General features: G+C 37.1%; 1 long non-coding RNA gene across 1 annotated transcript; it reads left to right on the top strand.

Moving 5' to 3' along the window:
* Positions 1 to 1,522: 1,522 nt before the first annotated feature.
* Positions 1,523 to 5,711, top strand: LOC141378512 (uncharacterized). Its single transcript, XR_012393218.1, has 3 exons — positions 1,523 to 3,630; positions 3,956 to 4,375; positions 4,539 to 5,711. It is a non-coding gene; the product is annotated as an uncharacterized lncRNA (long non-coding RNA).
* Positions 5,712 to 18,560: the final 12,849 nt, after the last annotated feature.

The raw sequence follows: 18,560 nt of genomic DNA, 5'->3' as shown, positions 1-18,560 counted from the left end.
AAGTAGAATAAAAATAACCAGCTCTCACAAACATTGAGCTAAAATAGTCTATTTTTTTAAAGCCATAATTTGATTTAATATAATTTATTAATAGTAATAGTAGTAATAGTCATGTACAGTTTACACATGTTGATATGTTTAGTTGTGTGCATTTGTTGATACCACCCTTACTTCTTGGGTAATGTTTGCTCTGTCTTTTTAGGACTTGTTTAAGGTTTATTATGAAATAGGAGAATTATATAAAGAAAGACGGAGCAACGCAGTTTTTAACCAGAGTTTATTATTTATGATGCTTGAGAATTCAGTAAACATCTTTAATTGGAAAGAAACTAAAGTCAATTTATTGCCCAAATTCTGGTAGTACAAAAGATATTTTAAACAGTATTTGTGCATTAATTACATTTAAATGTTATTATAATCATTACATATTCTGTCTTTAATGCTTTTGTCATGAAGCTTATGCATAGCAGTGCTTCTTGTAATAGATTTATCTGCTGATTTGGCCATAAGACGTTTTTAAATCAATAGAAAGATCATTTGAGTACAAAATACTCATATTCTACTTAAAATTTTGAATCCAATTTAATGAGTGTGCCATATATTTGTAATAATTACTAATTTTACTAGCATTTTATGAATGAAAAATGTTAGGGTTAGGGTAAAAATACTGGAACTCACTCCTGTTTAATATTAGGCATGCAGAGTCTTTTAAAGTATCCCCCTAAAACTTACTTCAATCCCGGACGAGCCCCCACTAGTAACTCACCGGTCCTACTGCACACATCCTGTTCTGAGCTGGGATTGAATCGGTGATTCATTGTATGGGAGTTGGATGCTCTAACAAGGAGGCTAGAAATCATGACCTTGCTGAAGTTGGTCACTAGAGCACCTTTAGGGGTATATACACAATGTAAAACTCAAAAAATTTAAATAACTCAAACCATTTAAGTTTAAAAACGAATCCTAATGAGTGTTGTGAACTTAATCCATTTGAGTAAACGAAGCAATTTAAGCACAGTAAAACCCAATAGGTGAAGAGAACTCAAACCAAATGAGTACTGTAAAACCCAATAAGTTAATGCAACTCAAATTGTTTTAGGAAACCAATTGCAACAAATCATTTGAGTTAAAAAATAATCTAAATGAGTACTGTGAACTTACTCCATTTAAGTTGAAGTAATGAGGTATTTATTTAACTCATTACCTTTAACACTGAGTTCAGAACTCTTTTCAAATGAGTAGAGTTAACTTTCAGTAATTTTTGAGTTAACAACACTCAATTCATTTGATAAAGTTGACTGTTGGGTTTTACGGTGTATGCATATATATTTTTTGCTATCCTAGTGTTTTTGTAAGTGTAAAGCACTTTGAGAATTACGTTTTAAAGGCACTATACAAGTTAAATTATTATTATTAATATTAGTATTAATATTATTATTGTTGTTGTTGTTATTATACAATGCCATTTCATGTAGTAAGTCACATGATCTTGAATTATGTTGCATGCGTTTTTATTTTCAAGGAGGATTTGCACAGGCCGCTTAAAACAAAAAATGACTTTGGTCTCCAATCTCATGGCCTTTGCTTTTCACACAAATCCATCAGTATCATCAATATGAGCGACCCTGAAGCAGCGCAGGCTTGGTGCACCACATCAGGAGATCACATATAACACAACGTGCCTGCTTTAATCCAACAACCAGATGCCATACAGGTGCATCCAGCAGGTGAAAAGGGTTCTTGCCAGGCTGGAAAAAGAGCTCCAGAATAAACACTAATTGGCGTGTTTTCCCCCCCTCAAACATTCTGCCTGGATTTTTCTCAAAGCTCTTGTTTCCCCTGGTTGCTGCTAGCCCTTCCCTCACATATTTAAAGTGTGGCTCAGGTGTATTCTGGTGCAGATATTCACGTTTTAGATTTCCCTGCTAATACAAGTCTTCTAGTAGTTGTTCATTTCATGTTATTTGATTTCATTCATCCACAGCCTTCTGGATCACTGTTGTTTGCTGGAGAACCTGCATCTTTCCATCATGCCATTAATTTTAGGGTTGTTTTGATACCGATACTATCGGAAATACTTACCGATACTGCCAAAATTCTGGTATTGACAAGTATTTAAAACTGATCCAATACCATCTTTTTAAAAAAGACATATGCCCGCTAGCTTCGATTAAAGTTCTGTCCCAATTCTCAGGGGTAAATTTTGAAGCCCTTCCCCTTTACTCTCGGTTGTAAGGGCCAAGGGGTAGGGGTACAAAAATAGAATTGGGATTGGGCCTAAGACTGCAAACCCAAAGTCAGAAGAAATTGAATTACTGTTGAATGTCTGATAATGATATTACTCTAGTTCACTGTAGTAGTAATATACACAACTGTTTCTACAGATACACACTCAAGTATCGGTTCAGTACTTGGTATCGGCCGATATCATGAGCTAAGGTATCGGAATCAGAAAGGGAAAAAGGGTATCGGAACATCCCTACTTATTATTATTATAATTGTTTTGTTGTTATTGTTCTGCCAGAGTGTTTTTATGGCTTTCTAGATGTGTCGTATTGGTGCATCTCCCCTCATGCACATCTGTGCTGTGAATATCGGGCATCTGTCGGCGTCTTTGCGGGCGCTCAAACACTGTGATCAGTTCTCCTTCTGACCAAGCAGTGAATGTTCCAGTGCATTGATCATTTGTTGAGTTTAAGGTTTAGCTTCCACTGCTGAGGACTGTGCTTTGAAACTATAACGCGATGAGAAGACCTCAAATATTACTGTTGAACCCTACTTGACGTGATGTGTGTGAAATCAGAATTAGTTTTGTTTGTTTGTTTGCTTACTCAGGCATTTGATTTTCCTCTGACAGACTTGAATATGTCAGATTGAACATATTCATCAGCTGTCGTCAGAGAAAGCAAGGGCTTCCTTGATACAGTATGGACAGAAAATTGACAGTATGTGTTCAGTTAATCATATAGATGTGTATATAGTATTAGTGCGCTAGAGCTTACACTCTTAAAAATAAAGGTGTATTTGTTGGTTCGGTGACACTCTGGTGTTGTTTTTTGGTCATTGCAGAATTTTTAAATTTTTAATCATTTATTTAGAGTGAAATTGCACTTGGCTTTTTTTTCAATGGTCCATAATTTATATATGGAGCATTAATATTGTAGCAATTTTTTAAGTTTATTTTCAGTAACATTTATTTGAAATTTTGAGATGATTAAATGCAAAAAAAAGTCTCATTGGAAATATGTACCTTAGCCCTAATTTTTGCGAAACGTAAAATGTTGCTTTGTGTAGATTTCGTTAAAACTATCAAATGACAAATCCACTAGAGGGCGCTGTCTACATTTGTACAAATCTGAAATACGTTATATAGGGTAGGCTTTATCGCTCGTTTCAAATGACAAACCCACTAGAGGACGCTGTCTGCATTTGTGCAAATCTGAAATGCTTTATTCGGGGTTGGCTTCATTGCTCATTTCAAATGACAAATCCATTACATGGCGCTGTCTACAATTGAGCAAATTTAGAAGAGGTTACTTAGGGTAGGTTTCATTGCACATTTCAGATGAGAAATCCAGTGGAGGATGCTGTCTGCATTTTTATATATTTGAAATACGTTACTTAGGGTAGGTTTCATTACACATTTCAGATGAGAAATTCACTAGAGGGCGCTGTCTACATTTTTGCAAATCCGAAATGCTTAGGGTAGGTTTCCTTGCACCTTTCAGATTAGAAATCCACTAAAGGGCGCTGTCTGCATATTTATAAATTTAAAATACGTTACTTAGGGTAGGTTTCATTGTACCTTTCAGATAAGAAATCCACTTAAGGGCGCTGTCTGCATATTTATAAATTTGAAATAATTTGATTAGGGTAGGTTTTATTGCACATTTCAGATGAGAAATCCACTAGAGGGCGCTGTCTACATTTTGCAAATGCAAAATACTTAGGGTAGGTTTTATTGCACCTTTCAGATAGGAAATCCACTAAGTGGCGCTGTCTACAATTTCATAGATATGAAATACGTTACTTAGGATAGGCTTCATTGCTCGTTTCAAATGACAAATCCATTAGATGGCGCTGTCTACAATTTAGCAAATTTGAAATAGGTTACTTAGGTTAGGCTTCATTGCACATTTCAGATGAGAAATCCACTGGAGGACGCTGTCTGCATTTTTGTAAATTTGAAATACGTTACTTAGGGTAGGTTTCATTGCACATTTCAGATGACTAATCCACTAGATGGTGCTGTCTACAATTTTGCAATTCTGAAATACATTACTTAGGGTAGGGTTCATTGCACGTTTCAGATGAGAAATCCACTGGAGGACGCTGTCTGCACTTTTGCAAATCCTAAATACGTTACTTAGGGTAGGTTTCATTGCACCTTTCAGATGACATGTCCACAAGAGGGCCCTGTCTACATTAGAGCAAATCTGAAATACATAACTTAGGGTAGGCTTCATTGCATCTTTCAGATGAGAAATCCACTAGAGGGCGCTGTCTGCATTTTTGCAAATCTGAAATACTTAGGGTAGGTTTTATTGCACCTTTCATATAACAAATCCACTAGAGGGCGCTGTCTACATTTGCGGATCTGAAATACTTAGAGTATATTTTGTTGTACGTTTCAGATTCATTTCCTTCATTTATACATCCACAAGTAGTCGGGGCTTGTCATACAGATCCCCTAGTCCAGCAAATCACTGACCCTTTTGCTTAACCTATCTAATAATGTTTTCAAATGCCCAAACATAAGAGAAAAGTGCACTGCGGCCACATAGTTTTACCTTGATTTATTCTTTTGTGGAAGCGTGCTTCACCAGACTCGAACAGGAGTGCTCTGCATTTGTTCGATGTTTTACAAAAAGCTGTGTGAAAATAATCCGCTATTTGTCAATATCATTAGTGTGAATAGGAGCCTCGTAGCTTTCATTTTACCATCTGAATGCATGTTTAAGTACTTTTCGTTTTGCAAAAATGTAAGGTGAAATTAGTATTTCCAATGATCCTGTGTTGAGGGAAGTTGAAAGACAAATCTATAATTGACTTTTTTTTGTTTCCCTGTCAACAAAAGCATAACTCCTGAACGAAAAATACCAGTGTTTTTCACTGAACCAAAAAAGGACCTTTATTTTTAAGATTTGATAGGATTTTCTGTAAGATGGCATCTGTTATGATGTCATTACGGATTTTCATTAGCCATTACTCCATTTTCCACCCATTTATGTTACCCTGTGGTGCCTTATAACGTCGGTGCTTCAAACCGCCAAGGCAACCAGTTCAGCAAACAACAATGCCAGTATATTTCTTTCTTTCTTTTGTCTCCAAACGTGCCAATGCAGTGAATGGGACTGTACATAGAAACATGTAACATAGCAACACAAAAGAATGATGACGTAAACATTCCAGCGTTGCCATGATTTAGCAGACGCTTTTGGATTTGACTGCATTGGACCAGACGGCTCACAGATGGCGGTGAAGCAGTACTAGACATCGGCCTTATAAAAAAATAACACAATAAACATGTTTTTCTTTTAGTCCAACGTTTGGCCTAATGTTCGTTTTTGTATGTGATGTCCAGTACTGCTCACCAGTGTGTTTAATATATCTTCAAGGTGCTAAAACTGAACCATGTTTTGTTTATTATGTATAGATTTGATCTTGTAAAGCCTTACCTTGTACTGATCTGTGTATCAGACTGTTCATCCAAAAAAAAAAAAGAATATATATATATATATATATATATATATATATATATGACAGAGCTTGTAAATACTTTATGATGTACAATAGAAATGCATATTTGTTGTATTGTATGTACAGATGAACACGTTTTTATCTAGGTTGTTTTGTTTTCGTGGGAACTGCTTGATGAATATGATATTGACATTACAGTGTTGCTTATGTATAGAATGTTTCTGGTGACCCTGTAATGCTACATTAGCAGTTAGAGTAGGTGTTTTCGATTCCTTTTAAAGTCTCCTTGGCACTGAAATATTAGAGGATGAAATGTTTTACTTTTTTTCCCCCCACACAAATATGTTCAACTAAAATGTGTAAATAAGTTGACGCTGTTTTGTGAGAGGAACAGGTTCAAATCTCAACTGGATAACCACAGTAAATATTCCTAAACAGATACTAAGGTACCTGATATGTCACTGTGTGGTACCTTTTTAAAAGTTACAAATTTGTACCTAAAAGGTCCGTATTAATGCCTTAAGGGTATATATTAGTACCTAAAATGTACAAAAGTGTTCCTCTTAAATTTTTTAGGTACTAATATATACTTTTGAGGTAATAATATGGACCCTTTAAGTACAAATTTGTACCCTTTGAAAAGGTACCACCCCAGTGACAGCTCGTGTACCTTTATTTCTGAGAGTGTACTATCACAAATTCACAATACAGTTCCTCAATTCCAGTCTATGCAACTTAAAGTATCTGAAATGTTTATTGTTTAGTATTTTAATCTTTTGTTCTTGTGTTCATTAGCATTTCTTGTTTGTTTGTTGACATTCGGACGTGCTGTCAAGTCTATTTGAACACTGATTTTTAAAAGGGGTCCTATTATGCTTTTTATGCTTTCAATTTCCTTTAGTTTACAATATTTGAGGATGAAGAAGATCTGCAAAGGTACAAAGCACAAGATTACTCCAAATGGAGTTCTACCCTGTAAATGCTATTCTTTCCTGTTAATATCAAAGAAAATTTCCTTTAATACTCATGACGTGCCATCTTGTATGCGCATTTCATGTTTGCAGAGGTGGAAAGAGCAATAAAATCTTGTACTCAAGTATACACTGTAAAAAGTAAATCCGTAAAATTTACGGTAAAAAAACGGCAGCTGTGGTTGCCAGTATTTTACTGATAAAAACACGGTACAAACCGTAAAAGTAATTTTTCATTTTTATGGATAATTACCGTATTAATTTATAGAGGTAATATGTCTGTATTTTGAATGATCAATATCTACACATCTTTTGTTACACAGTTAGACATGTTAACACACCCACATGCTGGTGGTGATGAGGAAGTTACATAATGAGCCATTGCTCATCACAATCAACTTTTCCCACAAGCAGACAAGAGTATCAGCATATAGAAGGTGCTCAGTGTCATTCACACAGCTACTAAACACCAGTGTGGTAACACGCATAAAATTAAAGTCATGAAATAAACATTGTTAATCAACATTAGATGTAACATAAATCTCTAATGAACATAACTGATTGGGGAAACAACTAAAAAGATCCATATTAATGTCAAACAAATGCATAAAAAGATATGTGCCATGCAGGGAATTCAATTTACGGTTATTCGCCTTATATATTAAGGAAACATACCGTTAACCAGGTTACAGATTTGTACTGTAGCATTTTTACAGTTTTTTATCGTTGAAATCACGGCCATTTTTTACAGTGTAAGTACTGTTACTTCCAAAAAAAATACTTAAGTAAAAGTAAAGTTACATGTCTGTAAATCAAGTAAAAGTAAAAACTTACTCATTAAAAATGTACTCATGAGTAAATAGTAAATATTTCTCAAAAGGGACAAGAGGATATAAATCTTCATTAGTTCAATTAACTTTAAAAATTAAATACCAATAACAAAAAAATACATTCATTCATTTTCTTGTCGGCTTAGTCCCTTTATTAATCCGGGGTCACCACAGCGGAATGAATCACCAACTTATCCAGCACATTTTTACGCAGCGGATGACCTTCCAGCCACAACCCATTTCTGGGAAACATCCACACATGGTACTACTTATACACTACGGACAATTTAGCCTACCCAATTCACCTGTACCGTATGTCTTTGGACTGTGGGGGAAACCGGAGCATCCGGAGGAAACCCACGCGAACGCAGGGAGAACATGCAAACTCCACACAGAAACACCAAATGAGTCGAGGTTCGAACCAGCGACCCAGCAACCTTATTGCTGTGAGGCGGCAGCACTACCTACTGCGCCACCATGTCACCACAATTGTGCCTGGACAATTTTGCTCCAAGTCCCCTTTAATATTTAATTCCTGGTGCTAACGAACATTAGCAATGTTACGAACACAGTTGGGCAAGTTACTTCCAAACTGAAATAATTATATTACTACTGACTGTAATTTATATAATAATGTCTCAGATATGTGTTACACTACTATTGTATTACTTTTAGGTTACTTTAACTAAAATAACAACAGAGGTATGACTCAATTTTCAAGAGTATGTCTGTTTTCAAATGCCATATATCCAACAGCAGCAACAGTAAATAGACAAACTATTTTAACTGCAGATTTTTTTTTCTCACTCTGCTGCTGCTGTGACGTGGTTTCCTGGCATGTTTTTTTTCTGTTACATTACTTTATATATTTATTTTTTACTCAGTAACGGATTTAAAATGTAGCCAAGTACAATACTTTAGGCAAATCATACTTAAGTAAAAGTAAAATTACAGACTTTAAACTCTAAAAAGTACAAATTCTCAAAAAAACTACTTAAGTACAGTAACATGAGTAAATGTAATGTTACTTTCCACCTCTGCATGTTTGTGCGCTCTGAAAGAAGGTATATAATATACAGTGGTGTGAAAAACGTTTGCCCCCTTACTGATTTTTTTTTTTTTTTTTTGCAAGTTTGTGTTTCAAATGATCTTAAATGTTTCAAATCATCGAACAAATTTACAAATGAATAAAAAATAACACAAGTAAACATATCATGCAGTTTTGAAATTATTTTTATTATTAAGAGAAAACAAAATACAAGAAATACATACCCCTGTGTGAAAAATATGATAAATGGAACCATGAATTCTGCTCTGTGCCAAAATATCCTGAAGAAGAATTTCCTTTATGAAATAGTGAGCTCAAGCTGAAGCAAACTTGAGTTCTGCAGCAGGACAATGATCCAAATCACACCAGCAAGTCCACCTCTGAAGAAAAACAAAATGAAGACATTGGACTGGCCTAGTCAAAGACCTGAGCTGAATCCAATTAAGATGCTGTGGCATGACCTTAAAAAGGTGGTTCATGCTGGATAACCCTGCAGTGTGGCTGAATTACAACAAATCTGCAAAGATGAGCGGGCCAGATTTCCTCCACTGCAATGTAACAGACTTATTACAAATTATGGAAAATGCTTGATTGTAGTTGTTGCTGCTAAGGGTGGACCAACTGGTTATTGGGTTTACGAGGCAAACACATTTTTTCACACAGGGCTATGCAGTTTGTATTTTCTTTTCCCGTAATAATAAAAACCCTCATGTGTTTACTTGTTTTCTTTAACTGATATTTAAATTAGTTTGATGATCTAAAACATTAAAGCATGACAAACATGCTAAACAAATATAAAGAAATCAGTAAGGGGGCACACTACTTTTTCACACCACTGTATGTAACTGACAATGCTTTAAAACGCGCTGATGTTTTGTTTGTTGTTACCTGAATAACTGAGGCACAAGCTGTAAATGCACTGGCCTTATAAGGAAAGGAGGCGGGGCAGCTCATTTGCATAACAAAACAGTGTGTGTTTCCACACATAAAGGGACCTTTTCAGTATAACATAATAAATGATCTGTGAGGTATTTTGAGCCGAAACTTCACAGACTTATTGTGGAGACAGTTGAGAGTGATATTACACCTTGTAAAAAGCACAATATGATCCCCTTAAGGCCTTAAACGCATGACTGGTGGAAGAGTTACAGTTTTGAAGAGAACAAAAAGCTCAAATGCTATAGCATATCTCTTTATCTGGTTTGATTGTGTTTAGATTTACTAGCAAACAAACCTATTATTTTATATTATTGACAGTCAATCTGCGGAAAATCCAGTGCAATCTAAGCTGTTATGTATATTACTAGATTCAGTATAAGTTCAAGCATTGATCTAGATATGTAACTCCTCTGGTAATGTTATGAAACCCTCGATTTCACATCCGGTGGCTGTAGATTCCTTTCACAAACCAAAGTTGTTTTCAATAATACCCTTTCAGATTATTCTCTTATTGTTGAACATAATGTCTTCTGCTGATCATGTCCAATGCAAGAACGTATTCTTTGGTATCCAAACAGTAGTAAAGTTGCTTTGAGAAGGAATGTCACTTTTATTTGATCCCATATACGATTTATTTGCAGAAAAATAAGTAAATAACTTGTTATATGATAGCGTATAATTATTATATGCAACCCACCGGTCCTACTGTACTCTGTATACAGAGTTCAACTGGCAGTTGGTTGCTCTGACAAGAAGGCTAAAGACCATGGCCTCTAGCGTCTTTCATCAGAGCACCTTTAGAGGTCAGAGAAGGGAGGTTTACCTGGGTAACACTTTGCTAGCTGACTCTGTTAGACTTACCACCCTAAACCTTACTCCCATCCCGGATGAGTCCCCAAGTGTAACCCACCAATCCTACTGCACCCAACCCATTCTGAGCTGGGATTGAACCAGTGATTCGTTGTATGGGAGTCAGTTGCTCCAACTAGGAGGCTTAAGACCATGGCCTCTAGTGTGTCACCAGAGCACCTTTAGAGGTCAGAGGAATGAGGTTTGCTTACATAGCACTTCGCTGGCTGGCATCTGTTACGCTCACCCCCTAAACCTCACTCCCATCTCAGACGAGCCCCCAACGTGTATTTCACCGGTCCTACTACACCCAACCCAGTCTGAGCTGGGATCGAACCGGCGATTCTTTGCATGGGAGTCGGTTGCTCTAACAAGGAGGCTTAAGACCATGGCCTTTAGCGTCTGACACTAGAGCACCTTTAGAGGTCAGAGGAGTGAGGTTTACCTGCTTAGCACTTTGCTAGCTGTCTGTTACACTCACCACCCTAAACCTCAGTAAACCTAAACCACTGGTTGTATTGCATCCAACCTGGTCTGAGCTGGGATTGAACCAGTGATTCTTTGCATGGGAGTCGGTTGCTCTAACAAGGAGGCGAAATACGATGGCCTCTATTATCTGTCATCAGAGCACCTTTAGAGGTCAGAGAAGTGGGGTTTACCTGTACAGCACTCACTAGCTGGCATCTGTTACACTCACCACCTTAAACCTCACTCCCATCCCGGACGAGCCCCCCACGTATAACTCACCAGTCCTACTATACCAAACCTGCTTTGAGCTGGAATCAAACCGGCAATTCATTGCATGGGAGTCGGTTGCTCTAACAAGGAGGCTAAAGACCATGGCCTCTAGCGTCTTTCACCAGAGCACCTTTAGAGGTCATAGGAGTGAGGTTTACCTGCGTAGCACTTCGCTAGCTGGCATCTGTTACACTCACCACTCTAAACCTTACTCCCATCCCGGACGAGCCCCCACGTGTAACCCGCCGGTCCTATTGCACCCAACCCGGTCTGAGCTGGGATTGAACCGGTGATTCTTTGCATGAGAGTCGGTTGCTCTAAAAAGAAGGCCAAAGACCATGGCCTCTAGTGTCTGTCTCAAGATCACCTTAAGAAGTAAGAGCAGTGAGGTTTACCTTCATAGCACTTTGCTAGCTGGCGACTGTTACACTCACCAACCTAAACCTCGGTAAACCTAAACCACTGGTCTTATTGCACCCAACCCAGCCTGAGCTGGGATCGAACCGGCAATTCTTTGCATGTAAGTTGGTTGCTCTAACAAGGAGGCTAAAGACCATGGCCTCTAGTGTCTGTTATCAGAAAACCGTTCAGAGGAGTGAGGTTTACCTGCATAGCGCTTTGCCAGCTGGTGTCTATTACACCTAACACCCTAAACCTCACTCTTATCCCGGACGAGCCCCCAAGTGTTACCCACTGGTCCTACTGCACCCCACCCGGTCTGAGCTGGGATCAAACAGGCCATTCTTTGCATGGAAGGTGGTTGCTCTAACAAGAAGGTTAAAGACCATGGCCTCTAGTGTCTGTCTCTAGAGCACTTTACTAGCTGGCGTCTGTTATATATATATATATATATATATATATATATATATATATATATATATATATATATATATATATATATATATATATGCTGAGAAGTACAGTGCAATATGTATTGTCTAAACTAAAGGAACATATTGCAGATTTGTATGTTCAATATTTCATAGGTTTTGTTACTCATGTCAGTGTTAAATGAAATGCGTTAACTAAACACTATGTTTGTTACTACAGATTTTTATTTGCCAAAAAATTATACATAAATCATTCATGTTTTTTAAACACATTCGATTAAATTAACAGAACAAATTTATATAAAGTATTTAAAACAATTAAGTTGTCTTAAAATATCTCAAAAAATGTTGTTCTTTCAGCTCATTTTAAATAAGTAGTTCGAACAAGCAACAAAATCTTTCTTTATTTGAGTGTAAGAACTGCACAATAATGGGTTTCTGCTGTAGATTTGAAAATATGAGTTGCTGTGGATTCCTATGATGTTGAAATATGATGAATGTTTGATTTATTTAGTCATTTAAATAATTGATTGCCCTCAAAAGACAAAAGTGTGATGTGCAATAGTGCATGAACGTTTCACGGTAGCCTTTGACTTTTATTGGGACTTGCGTGAATTATAAATTGTGTTTGTAGCGATTAAATAACTACAGGTTATTGTTTGGATATTGAATATCAAGTGTTTCAGCTTTCCTATGGCCTCAAGCAACTATTCAGGTTTTTTGGCGAGACGTGGATTGTGTTTTTTTTACACGTTATCGCCGTGTAAAATCTCCACCTACTTCATGATGTAATATAAAAAGAGTTGAATTTCATGCAACACAATGTAGTCGTCCGGAGCAGGAACTGTCTGAGGTCTAAAGTGTGTGATGTGTTAATGAACATCTCTGTTGTATGTGTTTATGAATCATAGTTTTTGCTATTTGCATCCTTGTGGAATGTGAAATTGAATGTTTCGTGTGTTTCTGTATCAGTCTGTACTGAAAGTCAAGCACATCTGAACTCCAAACCGGCTGGTAAAACGTGCAGGGAAGGTTAGTTTTGATGCTTTGAGTTTATTGCATCTTTGATTTTGTAATGCGTTTGAGAATTGAGTCACAGTATATACAGTTGAAGGCAAAATGATTAGCCCTCCTGTCATATTATTTTTAAATTTGTGCAGATTTCATTTATTCATTCATTTTCCTTTAGCTAAGTCACTTTATTCATCAGGGGTCGCCACAGTGGAATGGACTGCCAACTTAAGCCTGGTTTATACTTCTGCGTCAAGTGACCGGCGTGACCCACGGCGCATGCAACGCGCGTAGCTGTGCATTTATACTTCTGCGCGCTGGCTCTGTTGGTCTGCATTAACACTTCCGAAACGCTAGTTGGCAGAGGGGTGTTAATGTGTCTCTGTGTCGAGTTCCTTCAATGCTGTTTTGCTTTTCCTGAACACTTCCGGGATGTACAAGTGGCTCAAACTCGCTCATTTTGAGGCAGGAACCGGCGGACGTGCAACAACTTTAACTATGAGGTAAACACAAAACAAAACTTTCCATCAGGAGCTCCTTCGCGGGACTCCACATTTGTAAACAATCGCTCCATCAGGCTTGCAACATTCGCGCGGCTCTCAGTCCCGCCCAGACTCGTCAGCGCAACCAAGCTGACCAATCACAGAGCTTGCGCTACGTGTCGTTGCGACGTGTAGCTACAAATTTTGAGAGTTGCACGTCAGCGACACCGACGGCCACGGCAAAGGGCTATGCGTCAGCGCCGTAGCATACGCCAGCGTTTGATGCAGAAGTATAAATCAGCCTTTATCCAGCACATGCTTTACACAGCAGATACCCTTCCAGATGCAACCCAGTACTGGGAAACATCCATACACACTTATTCACACACACACACACACACACACTAGAGCCAATTTAGTTTATTCGTGGAAATTAAATGTTGGTAACACTTTACTTGAAAGGGGTGTTCACAAGACAGTCCTAAATCCTTTGTAATCTTGACATGTAGGGGCGGACTGGCAATAGGGTGTATCGGGAATTTGGCATGCTCTACCCTCTTCACTTACCGATCCACCGCCCAGACCACAAACCCCATCACCCCCTTCAAGTAAAGTGTTACCAAAATGTCTTTGTTCTATTAAACACTATTTGGGATATATATATATATATATATATATATATATATATATATATATATATATATATATATATATATATATATATATATATGTATAGAAAAAAAGTTGGAGTATGGCTAATAATTTTGCCTTCAGCTGAATGTTAAGAAAGCTTTCTGGGCTCAAAACAGGTTAATTTCTATATGGACAGTTTGTGTGGCATTTTCTGTCAATTAAAGAAAATGATTTGAACTCATTAGTTTTGTATTAAATATAATATCCTCTATCATGAGCTTTCCTAGGTTTATAATGACAGTGAATGGTTTTGAAAAACAAACAGAAAACGTTTCTCTATACATCTGATTCCTTTCATCATTGCTTTCATTAATCTATAAGCTAGTATATGAATGATTCTCTAGCGTAATGTCTAAAGTGATGACAAAACAGGTGATTTTGCTTACATGTTAAGATTTTACGGCTGAACGACATGAAATGGCATCAGTCTACTGAGATTTCCAAAATTTCTTTGTTGCAATCAGGAGATCACAATAATTAATCTCGAAAAAGCCAGAGCAAAGCAAACACTAGCAGATTACTATGATATAAATACTGTACTACAACATAAAAGAAGAGAGAGATCAACTTAGAATGTCACTCACCTGTTCTGTAATGATTTAAACAGCTGTAATTTTAAATTTAGGCTGAGTTTTTCTCCCCTAAGAACTTGTTATGAGGTCTCTGTCTTGTGGCGAAACGTTAACCGTCTTTGCTCGACTCAGTATTACAAGCTGATGGCCGCCGATGTGCTGAATCTTCGAAAATATGAATATTTTAAAATAGGCACTGTCCTTATAAATAAACTGCATAGTTGCAATCTAAACAACTAAATTCTTACCTAAAAAAAGCCTCAAAAGTGGCTGTTGTCCAACAGCTGCAATATTTGTCATGTTAAGTTAATGCTAAGATGCGAATAGACTAGGGTTGGGCATCTAAGCTATAATGCCGATCCGATACACATCTCGATACAAAGAATACGATCCGATATAATAGCGATACATTTGTGACATATTGCGATGCAATACGATGCGAAGAGGATGCTGTGCCATTGAATGAGTTTGATTATTTATTAACAAAGCAAAACCAAGACTTTTTTTACAAACTGGCTCTTCTCTCAGAGCCAGAGTGTCAGTTTACAGTAGAGGGCCATTTTAGAACATATAGCACATATTATTTAAGTATTTTCAAGATAAACAGAATGTATAAGTGCAATATATTAAAATATATATATTTGCACTCTTTCAACATAAACTTTTCAACTATGAAAACAAGTTTTACAAAGATATATTGTGCCACTGAATATTCAAAACTTAAGGTCGTGAACTAGCAGTGTTATGCTGCGTTGAAACATCACTGTCACTGTAAACAACAGGCTAATAAAAATATAACAAACCAGCAATCTTCTTGCTGTGAGGTGGTCAAACTACCCACTGTGCCACCGTGAAACCCATTATTTTTATCATTATTATTATTAATAGTATTATTATTATTATTATAATTAAATAAAAATTAACAGGAGGAGGTGTTTAAAACCTTCGTTCTCCGTGACACTAGGCTGAATATCTTTGCAGATAAACAATGCAATAGCATTCGTTATTGGCGTAGAGCGAGCAGAACTGTTGTGCATGGAGAAAACTTTCAATGCTTTTCTCACCACTTTTGGAGCTGGTAGCTACGGTTGAAGCTGTACAGAAAGCCAGGGATGCAGAAACACTGGAAGATGCTTCCACAACAACACCGTGGCGCCACTTCAAGTGAGATTTCAGATTAGTCGTACTACTCGTGTATTTTACAGATGCGCGGCACATTTTGCAAATTGCATCTGTCCTGTCATGTCGTCCATCCTTAAATGTTGCCATACTTTAGATTTAAAACTCAGTGGGGAATAAAATGTTTGTTTTGCTTCTCGCGCTTTCTGAGGGCGCACCACTAGCTTCATCCGCACACCTGATACACTGAGTTCTAGTGTAAGTGTACACATCCGCAAATCCGTTGCTAAGGCATACTTTATGTAGGTCGATTAAATTATGCGCCAAAAACAGGTTAACAACACTTGTTAATAAATAAAAAATACATTCTATGTTAAAAATATAAGTTGTATCTTGGAAAAACCGATGCATCTCGCAAAAACCGATGCATCTCGATTTGCTTCCAAAATTTCATTCATCCTCTGCTGCTCTACCGATGCAATCGCATCGTGCACGCGCATGACCGCATATCGATTAATCTTCCCATCCCTAGAATAGACATCCTGCGGCGCGATATGCGCGATAATGAGGCGGAGCGAATAGTGCTGCTTCGTTCGTGAGAGTTGAGCATTTTGTGCGATTGACACGCTTAACGCGCATTTCGTGCATGTTACTCAAATTCAAAAATCTGAACTTCCGCGGACATTCGCGCTGCATTAACCAATCAGGAGCTTTCTCTTGTAGGGGCGTGATTATGACGTAATGCCTGTTGTTGGTGACCCGGGGAAAAATTCTCCAGCCGATACTGGACAACAGTTGATCGAACAGGGCTTGGCTCAGTCGGAAGCACCGCTGAAAGCCTCCATCATCCAGGTTAATTTTGTGGAGGAGTTAATGAACTCACAGGCTGGGTGCACCTCTGAAAGGATCCAGTGGACTCGTTCACCAAATGAATCGATGCTATTTTTCAGCCTTCATAAAGCACATAAACAGTTAATTTCTCAATAAAATTCATGTTAGCCATTCAGCAACAAAGCTACAGTCACCAGGCAGACAGAAGCCCTGCCCATGACACAAATCCGCGTGTATAGGGTATATGCCGAGCTACTGATAAACTTCTGGTGACCTGTTATTGTGAACTTTTTTCCATTTTTTACGGTTCCTTTTACAGCATCGATGTTGTAATGTCATTAAAATACATTTAGTTAAATAAACTTTGGCATTAATTTAGTTGCTCAAGCATAAAACGAGAGAAAAAGCCGTTTGCTCACACGCGCCTGTCAGAATCGGCAGGCTAGCGCAGAAGCTTCATTGAATATACTGGGGTAAAATAAATGCTCATATTACAAAGACATGGTGGGGGAAATGTAATTTAATGCAGTGTTTCTTGTACAATCTGAGACCCACTTTATATCGGATATCAATCAGCCAGTGGAGATCGCTGATTTTTAAAGAAAACAGACCTTAAACGCGCCAATTTTGCATTGGCATACAGTTCGCCGGAAGCGCTTATTACAGGTTACTGGCAAATTAAAAGTCCCATTAGCATGCTTCGGCATATACCCTATAGTAAAGTGAATTTGACGTGAATGATGCGGTAATATATTAGATTTTGTAAATTCATTAATTCAATTAATTTTAAAATTAATTAAGTATATATTTTCTTACATATTATTTAAAATATATATTTTTCTAGTTTAGGAGCAATTACCTGATTACCCGGCCTGTGTATGCAAAATTATTTAAAACATACACTGTTGTCATGTAAACACTCTTATTTTAGTTATTAGTAATGAACATAGAGCAGCACGACATTGTCCTGAGTTCAGATCATTTTCTAATAATTCTCCAGAACTGTCAGTAGAACATGTTTTGAACCTAGAATATTTATTGATAATATTATTATTATTATTATAAGTCATTTTAATGAATTTTCTATTTGATTTCTAGCTTGTTAGTAAATTTCTTCCAGATGAATTTTTCAGTAAGGACAGAGCATTATCACTTTTATGAGACCAAACATAACTCAAATACATTTTTCCCCTTAAACCATTTATTAACAAAGCACAGGGTGACCCGAAGCAAAAGTACCAACGTACAAAAACAAAATCTGACATCCAAATCCTCAATAAATAACGGGGAATGTAATGTTTCACCCATAAATGTGTTTGTAAAGAAATTCTCTTACTTGAAAGCTAGTTTAGCGGTTGGTCTTCTGGTCAGGGTTTATATTGAAAAAGTAGTATGTTTTTTTAATTAAGACTGATAATAGTTTATTTTTAATCGGAACTATGGATTGTATTAATGTTAAATGTGTTTATTGGAATGTTAACATGGATTTAAGAGCTGTAGGTATACGTTAATTTTCTAATTTTGTGTGACGTGCTGTCTAAATACGGAAAAATATATATATATATTATGCTTTAGATATCTGACTGTTTCCATTTGATATGAAGCTAAAAGTTGTCTGTTTCAGTAGCTTTTACGATTTTATATTTTTAAATATACATATATACATAATAAGAGGGCCAGAAAAGGATAGAGAAATGAGAATTGGCTGTGTAATTCTGCATGGATGTGCCATAGTTTCAACCCAGGATCATTCTGATTACGTACCTCCATATACATTTCTGGAGAGCGCCAAATACGTCCCAGGAGCTTCATTTTTTTGTGTGTTTTTTTTTTGCAGTTTTTGTTTTAGCAAATCCACCAGAGTCCATTTACTCCTGCTCTTCTCATGTAAATCCACCAGAGACCGCTGTCTGACTGAATGACTGACCGACTGAGTAAATGACTAAC

The sequence above is a fragment of the Danio rerio genome, chromosome 17 (genome assembly GCF_049306965.1).
Source record: "Danio rerio strain Tuebingen ecotype United States chromosome 17, GRCz12tu, whole genome shotgun sequence".
NCBI lineage: Eukaryota > Metazoa > Chordata > Actinopteri > Cypriniformes > Danionidae > Danio > Danio rerio.
Note: the sequence above shows the minus strand (reverse complement) of the source record. Positions and strands in the feature narration are given on the sequence as shown.